We start from the raw sequence: 11,676 nt of genomic DNA on the forward strand, positions 1-11,676 counted from the left end.
TATCACATGATCTCACTCATAATTTGATGAACAAGAATAGATCCAGAGACAAATGGTAGGGGAGGGGGCATTAAAGAGCAAGCAAAGGACTTGTATGCATGCATAATAACATAACCAACGGACACAGGCATTGGGACAGTGGGGCTCATGGTGTGAATGGTAGGGGGGTCAGTTGGGGAAAAAGAAGACATATATAAAACTTTAGACAATAAAAAAAGAAAAAAAATAAGTATTTGAAAAAAAACCCAGCCAACTCTATTCAAATTGGGTCTGTGCCTGGGGATGTCTTTCACTAATTAGCTGAAATTGCTCTGAGCTATTGAATAATCAAAGGTGAAACCTTAAGATCTACTCGGGTATTTTCTGAGAATGCTTCTTGACTGGGTCTGTGTCTCAGTCTTTAAATTTCCCCCATAGATGACTCCTTTTAAATGTCTTAATTTCCCACGGAGTCTCATTCTAATTTCTTTTTTGGGTTTAGATCTGCTACTGTGTATTTATACATTGTAATCTCTTGTACTAGGTCTATGTTAGTATCTAGTGCTCCTTAAGCTTTCTTGAGTGGGATCTGAATCTTCTTTCCACCTAAGATTTGAGTTAGACAAGACAGAAATTAGTCCTTTAGGCAATCCTCCAAAAGTTAGAATGTTGTAAATAATGTCCACTCTGTTCCCTTAGGTTTAAATGAGAGAATGAGGGCATGGGTTACTATCTCCTTTAGAACACACTGCACCAGCCTAGTAAATAGGTGGGATAAGTGTGATTAAAAATGTCATGACATTTCCAAAGGTTTTAATGCAGCGGTTCTCAACCTGTGGGTCGTGAACAATGAAAATACATCCTGCATATCAGATATTTCCATTAAGATTCATAACAGTAGCAAAATTACAGTTATGAAGTAGCAACGAAAATAATTTTATGGTTGGGGGTCACCACAACATGAGGAACTGTATTAAAGGGTCGCGGCATTAGGAAGGTTGACTTTCTTTTTATTGGGTACCAGTTTGTTGCAGTAAGACTTTACCTATTTTCTACAACTCCTATAAAGTTATTTTATCTGGTTTCTGTTTTTTTGTTGTTTGTTTGATTGTTTTAGGTATTTTTATTTTTGTGTGTGTTCTCTTTGTTTGTTTGTTTGTTTCTATGGGGACTAAGGGCTTAGAGCTTCCTACTCCACCATTTTGCTGATGTCACTTCTATAATCAACATCTTTACTTAAAACAATGGTGTTGTGATTAATATAGCATAATTTCAATAATACAGATAAATTGCATTCCAACATATTCCATTTCCACCTCACCTCCTTCTGTACTATTATTGTCACACAAAGTATAGCTTGTATATTATTAGCCTATCAACATTATATGTAGTTGCCTTTAAAGTCAGATAGAAGAAAGTGTTACAAACAAAATTATATTTACAAAGTCTTTTATGTTTACCTATGTATTTAACCTTTACTAAACCCTTTTTTTCTTTTTCTGTATGGATTCAAGTTACTCTTTTTAAAAAATATATATTTTATTGATTTTTTACAGAGAGGAAGGGAGTGGGATAGAGAGTTAGAAACATCAATGAGAGAGAAACATTGATCAGCTGCCTCTTGCACACTCCCTACTGGGGATGTGCCCACAACCAAGGTACATGCCCCTGATTAGAATCAAACCCAGGACCCTTCAGTCCGCAGGCCGACGCTCTATTCACTGAGCCAAACTGGTCAGGGCTCAAGTTACTCTTTAGTGTCCTTTCATTTTAACCTGAAGAACTGTTTAATATTTATTGTGGATAGGTTATTAGTGATGATTAACTGTTAATGTCAACCACTCCTTCATTTTTGAGCTATAGTTTTTGCTGTGTATAACTTTTTCAGCATTTTAAATGTTATCCCATTACTCTCTAGCCTCATATTTTCTGATGTGATATCAACTTTTACTCTTGAAGATCAACTGTCATGATGAGTCATTTTCTTCTCTTGCTATTTTCAGAATTTTATCTTTGAGTATCAACATTTGACTATGGTGTGTTTAGGTATAGATCACTTTGAGTTGTTTTTTAGCTTGAAAGTTTTTAATTAAATTTGGGTGTGTTTGTTTGTTTTTTCCATTCATTATTTCTTTAAATATTCTTTCTGTTCCTTTCTCTGCTATTGCTCTGGGACACCCATTATGCTAATTTTAGAATACTTAGTGGTTTTCCATAGGTCTTTTAGGTTCTCTTTATTTTTCTTCCTTTCTTTCTCAGATCACATGTCTCAATTTTTCTATCTTCACGTTTATTGTTCCTTTCTTCTGAGAACTCACATCTGTTATGGAGCCCCTTTATCATTTTTTTTCATTTTTGTTTTAGTACTTTTCAACACCAATATTTTATTTTCTCTTATGAAAATAATTTATATCTCTATATTGATATTCTTAATATTGATATTTGTTTAACAAGAAATCATTATCATACTTTCATTCTCATACTTTCCTATAATTCTTTAGACATGATCTCCTTTGTTACTGTGAGCATCTTTATGAATACCATTTTTTGATGCTTTTGTCTAATACGTTCAACTCAGGGCTTCTTTAAGGATAATTTTTATTCACTGCATGTTGGTTTGTATATTAGTCATACATTTTTTGTGCGTTTTTATTGATTTTAGAGAGAGAAAGGGAGAGGGATAAACAGATAGAAGCATCGATGAGAAAAAAACATCGATTGGCTGTCTGAACACCCCCTACTGAGGATCAATCCTGCAACCCAGGCATGTGCCCTGACCAGGAATCAAACTGGAGACCTCTTGGTTCATGGTTAGACTGGCCAGGCTATTAGTCATACATTTTTTTATGCTTCATAATTTTTGTTAAAAATTGGACATTTAAAATAATATAATTTGGCAACTCTGCAAATCACCCCTCAGGTTTTGTTCTTATTGCTTTTTAAAATTCATCACTATTGTTATAATTGTTGGTATTTGCTTCTTTAGTAACTTTCCTGAACTATTTTGAAAAATCTGTATTCCCTGTCATATGTTATACTGAAGTTTCTGCTGTTAGCTTAGTGTGCAGTTACTGATCAGAAAAGGGTTTATTTAAATGCCTTCATCCAGTGAGACTTTTTTCTTATGAGAGCTGTGTGTGTGTGTGTGTGAGTGTGTGTGTGTGTGTGTGTGTGTGTGTTGTGTGTGTGTATTGGGCTGCTAACAATTCTTCCTTAGCCTTCTTTTCTAATGAAAACCTCAAAATCAGCCAGAGGTAAACATTAAGGGCTCTTCTGGGTCTTTATTGGGCACGCTACTGTCCTGCACATATATGTGGGATTCTGGATACCAGAAATGTGTCAGAGTTTTCAAATATCCTGTCTATATCCACTTGGTTTGCCATAACAAAGTACCATAGACTGAATGGCTTATAAACAACAGAGATTTATCCCTAGTAGTTCTGGTAACTAGAAGTCCAATATTAAGATGCCAGCAGATTCAGTGTCTAGGGAGGGCCTGATTTCTGGTTTATTGATGGCTGCTGTATCACTGTAATCTCACATGCAGGAAGGAAATGAGGGAGCTCTCTGTTTTTTTGTTTGTTTTTTTGTTTTAATAATGGTATTAATTCTATTCATGAAGTCTTCACCCTCATGACTTAATTACTTCTTAAAGGTCTCACTCCCCAAAACTGTTACTTCAGACATTAGGATTTAACATAAATATTTTGGGATATAAATATTCAGTCCATAATATTCTTCACCTGGCTCTGCAAAATTCAAGTCTTTCTTACATGCAAAATACATTTATTTCATCCCAATAATTTGAAAGTCTTAACTTGTTTCAGCATCAACTCTAAAGCCTAAAGTCAAAAGCCTCATCTAAATATCACTTATATTAGCTATGGGTGAGACTCAAGGTACTATTTATCCTGAGGCAAATTGCTTTCCTGCTGTGAACCCATGTCATCAACATGTGTGCTTGCAAAAATACCATGCTGGGATAAGCATAAAATAGACATTACCATTCCAAAAGGTAAAAATAAGAAAGAAGAAAGAGGTAACAGTTCCCACATCAGTCCAAAAGCAAATGGGGAAATTCCATTAGATCTTAAGACAAGAATGATCCTCTTTGATTCAATGCTTTGCCTTCCAAGCCAACTGATGTGGAGGTCCCACCTTCTGAATACACTAGGGCAGGAGTCCCAACTTCCAGACCCACTGGAGCAGTATTCGTGTCCCCACAGCTTTAACAGACAGGAGTTGGGCCCTCAAAGTCTGGGCCGACCTGCCCTCATGGCTTTGGGTGATCCTGCCCTTGCAGCAACTTTGTGCCTTCTTGTCACACCCTTAGTGTTCTCTCCAAAACATGCTTTCTCATTTTTATAATATGGATTGACATAAAGTTTTCCAAATCTTTAAGTTCTGCTTCCTTTTAAATTAGCAATTCATCTTTAAGCAAATTCTATCTTCTCACATTTTATCATAAGCAGTCAGGAGGACCCAAGCTGTTCCTTCAACACTTTGCTTAAAATTTGCTTCAGTTAAATATCTAAGTTCATTGCTCACAAATTCTACCCTTAACAAAACATGAAAACAAGTCAGCCAACTTCTTTGGCACATTATAACAAGGATCATCTTTTCTCCAGTTTGTAATAACATGTTCCTCATTTACATCTGAGACCTTATCAGAATGGCCTTTACTGTCCATATTTCTATCAACATTCTGTTCAGGATTACTTCAGTATTGTTCAAGAAGTTTAAAGCTTTCCTTCCAACTCTTCTATTTTCTTTCTAAGTCCTCATAAGAGTCATCCTTAAAGGTCTGTTAATGAAAATGTAGGTTATTTTCTACCATGCACTTCCAAACTATTACAGCTTCTACCCAGTTCCAGAACAGCTTCCATATTTTTGTTTGTTGCAGAAGTACCCCAATCTTTGGTACAAATTTTCTATCTTAGTTCACTTGGGTTGCTAATCATCTCTCAAAGGGCCCTACCTCCAAATACCTTTAAGAATAATGACTATAAACATGATTGTCTTCAAGCAAAAGTACCAGAGTAATCCTTGTTTTGTTCCACCACACCTGTTCTCTCTCAGAAAATGACATATTTGTGAGTAGTTCTTTGCCCAATTTCTTCAAAAAGGATATGTTTTCTTTCATTTTGTAAGCAACGAAAATGAGATCTTTGAAAGACAGCCAATTTAATTAGGTATATTTACTAAAATACCCTGGAAGGATTGTTTGCTTGATGCTTTCACTGAAAATCTAATACAAACAAGCTCTGCACAAGCTTAATTTTCTCTTAATCTGAAACCTTAATCATCAAAATCATCTTCAGTTCAAAACACAGCTTGCCTTGATTTCTGTGCCTGATAAATTATTTTCTTTGCCTAAAAATTCTTATTTGAATTATAGGAGATTTTACTCTAAGTAAATTCTAGGGCAAATACGCAGTATTTGCAATGGTATAGTTCTTTTGTAAATTAAGACGAATGCATTTCAGCTTTATGAAAGTGCATGACCCAAATATCACACACAAAAAAGAAATTATTCAGCTAACTAGGAGATGCTGTTCATACTTTCCCCAAAGATTATCTCAAATCATACTGTTGTTTGACATATATTTTTTTCTGTTAATGTTAGGAAGGCAAAATACAATTATAAAGCCACAAAACATGGAGGTAATAGATTCTTTGATATGGTTAAATTAACACACATGAATTGCATAATGAAATAATTATATCCTTCTAATACTAAAATGTCAGGAGTACTTTTGAAATTAGTGGCTTTCCTGAAAATTTAAAATATGTTCACTGTCTGATTTAGCCTATGGTGTTAGCCTACCATAAAAAGTTATGATAGATTCTCGTTATGAAAATCCAGTAATGCATCTTTAAATGTAGAACTTTAGCAGTAGAAGTGCTGAACTTCCAATATAAAAGTGTGTAAGTATATGGACGTCGTTGATGCTTTTAAAATTTTACAGTTATGGATTTCTAATTCATTCCTGAGTGTTTCATTAAAAGCAATTCTTCAGTAGAAAAATCATAGACATTTTTTTTCCTCCCAAGGACTAAAGGGAGAGAAAGATCTACTAATATGAAACTATTTACACCATAGCTCAAGGAATCAAAATACAAGGCATTAAGAGATAAACTAAATCAATTGTTTATAAAATATTCTGTTGCCTCTCAGCACCTATATCCATTAATTTGAATCACGAAAGCTTACGGATCTATCTAGTGAGAATTTTGGATTAATTTTTAAGCCTTTAAACTTATAGAGTCTTTAAACTTGAGATTGGGAAAATCTCCAAATCACAACAAATTTAACAACATTAATGTTCTATTTGTAATCAGAATCTTTCTCTCCTGATGTGGTTTTATTTTCCATTAAAGAGATGTCATCAAAACTAAACCTATGGATATCATTTCTGGATATTTTTGATCATAGATTGCCAATTTCAATAATTAAAAATATTTTATCACAAAATCCTCGAAGTTATAATATTTTATAGTTTGAATTTTGGGCTAAAATCTGTTATAGTACTTATATACAGTTTTAAATTGGTTTTGATACACATAATCTCATCATTTTAATAGAAAAATATATTGTTGCCAAACTTTTTATTTTTAAACTTTACTAAACTACACATATAATTAAAAGAGAATACTATTGTTAATATTTGATTTTGAGACATCATTTTATCTAAATTTCAATGACATGTTTTAGCTACTATGTGCCAACATTGTAGTCCAGTAACCTTTCCTCTTTGATCAGCATATTGGACATCTACTATTGAACTGGTTCTAATTTTGAACTTTAAAATAATGATCACCTAGAACTGTACCCATAGAATGTCATCTAATATTAGGTAAATTGTCACTGATAATTCAAGTAACAACTCTGCTTTGAAATTGAAGAGAATATCTTTGATAGTCAAATTGATAGTAAATATCTAATCTAATAAAAGAGAAACATACATATTGACCGCACGTCCGCTATGCCCCAAGCCACACTCACCAGCCATTCAGGAGTGAATATGCAAATTAACCTGAGATGGTGGTGGCCACGGAGCTGGAGCTAGCAGGAGGCTTGGGTTGCCCCTGCTCCACTCAAGGCTACAAAGTTTCAATTATAGAAGATAAATAAATCCCAGATACCTGCTTCTAGCTAGCTGCTGTGGCCAGCCTGCAAACAGCCCTCAGCCCCTCACCCAGGCTGGCCAGGCATCCTAGCAGGGACCCTTACCCTGAAGGGGCTGTGGGCAGCCTGAAAACGGCCCTCAGCTCCTCACCCAGGCTGACCACACCCCATGGGGTGAGGGTCCCCGCTGGGCGTCTTGGCCAGCCTGCAAACTGCCATCAGCCACTCATCCAGACTAATTTTTTCAATCTGGTTTTACACTTTTCAGGCCCCAACCATAGAGAATAGACCTAGTTCTACATTAGTCTGTCATTACATTTTTTTCCTCTAAAGAGTCCTCAACCTTTTCAAGATTTTGTGTGAACTTCCTTCTTTCTATCTTCCATAATTTGTTTAAAAAATTTACTGAATTCTGCCATGTGCTAGGTATTGGGTATATGATAGAGAATAAATCAGATTTTCTTTCTTCGTGGGGTTTATCACCTAGTAGGGGAATTGCTAAAGTGATCAGTTACTGGTAAATTAACAAAAGAGGAGGGAGGGAACAAACAAAACTGGATATCTGACTAAGCCTAATTAGGTGGGAAAGAAACAGCTTCACAGTCACCCCAGGGAATAACCAGCATCATTCTGCCAAAGGGACAAAAACATCCATGTGGGCAGAAAAGACAGCTTTTTGGTCACTCCAGAAAGTTCACCTGACTAATGGGGACTGGGGTAGTTGAGGGAGGGAGAAAACAGTGAGGGAATTCCTTTCACATGCACAGTAGAAGCCAAATAACAAAGCAGAAAAAAAGAGGCATTCACAGTAGGAGACAAAAGGGCTACCATAAGTGAGGGAGGGGCACTGTTCCAGGAAAATTTCAGAAAAAGAGTTTGGATAGGGGGAGGGCACAACTACAAGTCCAGGAAAAGTCAGGAAAGAAATTGGATAGTTTGAAGAAAGTCTGTCCTTTCCTGAACCCAAGGAAATATATGAAAGCTTAGCAAGGGCCTCAGGGCAGCTGTTGACCTCTGGCCTGTCTGCAATCTGCCCCTCTCAGAGTGTACTATCGCTTTTCCCCTCTAATAAATCTTGCCACTATCACTTAAAATTCTCCTATATGAGTGTCCCTGAAATTCTTTTTCCATGACACCATTGAAGAACCCATTTCCTCTGGAAACATAATTAGATAATAACTAAATACATTTATTCACATTTTATTATTTATAATGACTGCTGAAAGGTATGTTATATTTGTGGATGAAAGGAGCCACATGCTAACCTGACAAGCTCAGGGAAGGCCTGCATGGCAGTCTTGCAAACTCAAAGATCTAAAGTAACCACAAAGGATGGTCTGAAATTAAATTTTAACCAAAAGCACTTATGGTGGGTAGTCACCTCCTAGGCCATTATCTTCACTGACAAGATCAACCTTCACCTTAACTGAGCCTATCTGTCTTTTTGCAGCTATGATAACATACCTTTGAAATGTCTGGGTAACTTGTAGCTTCCCTTTTTCCGGACCCCTTGAGGCACAACCTAATGTGCCTGGGCACCAGGACAGATACCACAAATTCCTTCATTGTTATTATTATAATGTTTTTGTTGACTGTTAACTATCCTGCACCAACCTAAGTATGTGTCTATCATTTTATTTTTTATTCAATCCCAGAGATTTCCCCACTTTGCTTTCTCCCACCTCTCTAATCTATCACCAATGGATTTCATATAAACCACCTACATCCCCTCCTTTGATTGCAATGTATAAAAACATCCTCCCTCCAGTCTGATTCTTGGGTGTTCTTACATGACTAAGAATCTTTCTGGAGATGTCAGACATGCAGGAGCCCCATAGGGAAGTCCCAACTCAACTGTAATTAACTGGCTCCTCTAGGGTGCCACCATAAGGCTTGGTCACCCAGGGCCCCGAACCCTTCCAGTTTTAGACAGCCAGGAGAGAAACTGAGGACACACTTGACTCACTACATAACATGTCTAGAAAATTTGCTCAGACTACAGATATAAAAAACAAACAAACATGAGAAATTGTGCCTCCAAGGCCAGAAGCTCCCAAATCCCAGCCCTCATTTAATACTCCTGATAGGAAGCCTTTACTTGCAAGTGCTTTACAGAAATGGAAAGATTTAACTAGAAAATATCAACTTAGAAATGGCCAAAATGCAGTTGTTTTGGGGAACCTACATTAATATTTTGCATGCAGAAATTAGAAAAATGCTGGCTCTAAAATTAAACTGAATGACTATATGGGAAGATGCCGGGGACCAATCCCAGCATGTCATATTTTCAAGAGTTTCATCAAAAGGCTGATGAGACTTGGGGACTCAACAGGGTTGAGTCACACATGTAGTCATCTGCATCTGGGAATGGCTAAAGGCATTTCCCTAAACCTAAATAGGATACATTAAACTGATTGCTGGCTGCCAGACAGCTAAAAGGAATCTTAATCTACATGTTATTGCCTCTTACTGGTCAAACACCTGAATAGCCATAGGCTAATTCCCCCATTCTGACAATGGACTCTGTACTAAACCCTGACCCTTTGAAGTGTATATCTCTGCCTTGCCTCGGGAAAAATTGTGTTAATAAAAAGCATGGGGTCCTGGGGACGGAAAGAACCTAAGACCTTAGACTTAGGATCTTAGATCTTAGCTCCTTTAGCTAAGCTCCTCTGACCCCCAATGCCTTTCAAAATTATATTTCATTTCTAGACTCTTTATTAGTCTCTGGATTTCTATGTCATCTATGCACAGCCTTTTCCAGATTGCTGAAGCCTTCTTGATGCTGGGACAAGAACCCTGGCAGGAAGCATTTCTTGATTGGGAAATTAGAAGCTTCTAAGGAAGAGCATAGAAACAATATTCTTCCAAAAAAAGATGAAAATGAGAAATTTTAGAGACTGTCTCATAACTATCTGAAGTTAATAAATGGCTACAACCCATTTCCCCCCCCCCTTCCTTTCTGAGCATCCTTGTCCGGACTTGTCCTTTCCTCTCCCATCTCCCTTCTCCTTCTGTGTCCTCTACTACCACTGACTTATAGGAAAATGACAATAGGAATTCTAACAGCTCCCTTTGGATAAAGCTGATCTCAGCTAGAGAGGAACCAGCTACTGTTCCCGACTTCATTCGGGACCCTGGTGGATTCACAAAACTTGAACTGTTAGAACATGTACTCCTGGCTATTCTGATCTACTCCAATTAACACACATACTGGTTTCTGAGAGCCAGGCAACAGAATCTAATCTAATAAAAGAGAAACATGCATATTGACCGCACCTCCACTATGCCCCAAGCCACACCCACCAGCCAATCAGAGCAACTATATGCAAATTAACCCAACCAAGATGGCGGCCGGCAGCCACAGAGCTGGAGCAAGCAGGAGGATTGGTTGCCCCGGTGATGGAGGAAGCCAAGCTTCCCACCTACCCTGGCAGGCTGTGGCCTCCACTCAAGGCAACAAAGTTTCAATTATAGAAGATAAATAAATCCCAGATACCTGCTTCCAGCCAGCCTCCACTGGGAGCTTGTGTGGCTGGGGGGCTTGGCCAGCCTGCAAACAGCCATCAGCCCCTCACTGAGGCTGGCCAGGCACCCCAGCGGGGAGCCCCAACCTAAAGGGGCTGTAGCCAGCCTGCAAACAGCCATCAGCCCCTCACCCAGGCTGGCCAGGCACCCCAGCGGTTGCCTGCAAATAGCCATCAGCCCTTTACCCAGGCTGGCCACACCCTCATGGGGTGAGGGTCCCCACTGGGGGGTTTGGCCACCCTGCAAACAGCCATCAGCCCCTCACCCAGGCTGGCCAGGCACCCCCGGGGAACCCTCACCCTGAAGGGGGTGTGGCCAGCCTAAAAACAGCCCTCAGCCCCACACTCAGGCTGGCCACACCCTCATTGGGTGAGAGTCCCCACTGGGGGGCTTGGCTATCCTGCAAACATCCATCAGCCCCTCACCCAGGCTGGCCAGGCACCCCAATGGTGACCCCCACCCTGAAGTGGGTGTGGCCAGCCTGCAAACATCCACCAGCCCCTCATCCAGGCTGGCCACTCCTGCATGGGCTGAGGGTCCCTGCATGGTGCTTGGCCAGCCTACAAACGGCCATCAGCCCCTCACCAAGGCTGGCCAGGCACCCCCATGGGACCCCCCATCCTGAAGCGGGTGTGGCCAGCCTGAACACAGCCCTCAGCCCCTCACCCAGGCTGGCCAGGCACCCCAGCAGGGACCCCCACCCTGAAGGGGGTGTGGCCAGCTTGAAAACAGCCCTCAGCCCCTCACCCAGGCTGGCCACGCCCCTCCAGTGGGGTTCCCTCACCCCATGGGGGCATGGCCGGCCTGCAAACAACCACAGGCCCCTCACCCAGGCTTCCCCATGCCCCAAGGGACCCCCCACCCTGATCCAGGACACTCTTCAGGGCAAACCAGCTGGCCCCCACCCATGCACCAGGCCTCTATCTATACTAATAAAAGGGTAATATGCTAATTAGACTGGGAGACCTTCCAGGAAACCTTCCGGATGTTCTTCTGGACAAAGCCATGGTGGCGGGGCCAAAATAGAGTCGGTTAGAGGC

Source organism: Myotis lucifugus, unplaced genomic scaffold (assembly GCF_000147115.1).
Source record: "Myotis lucifugus unplaced genomic scaffold, Myoluc2.0 scaffold_13, whole genome shotgun sequence".
NCBI lineage: Eukaryota > Metazoa > Chordata > Mammalia > Chiroptera > Vespertilionidae > Myotis > Myotis lucifugus.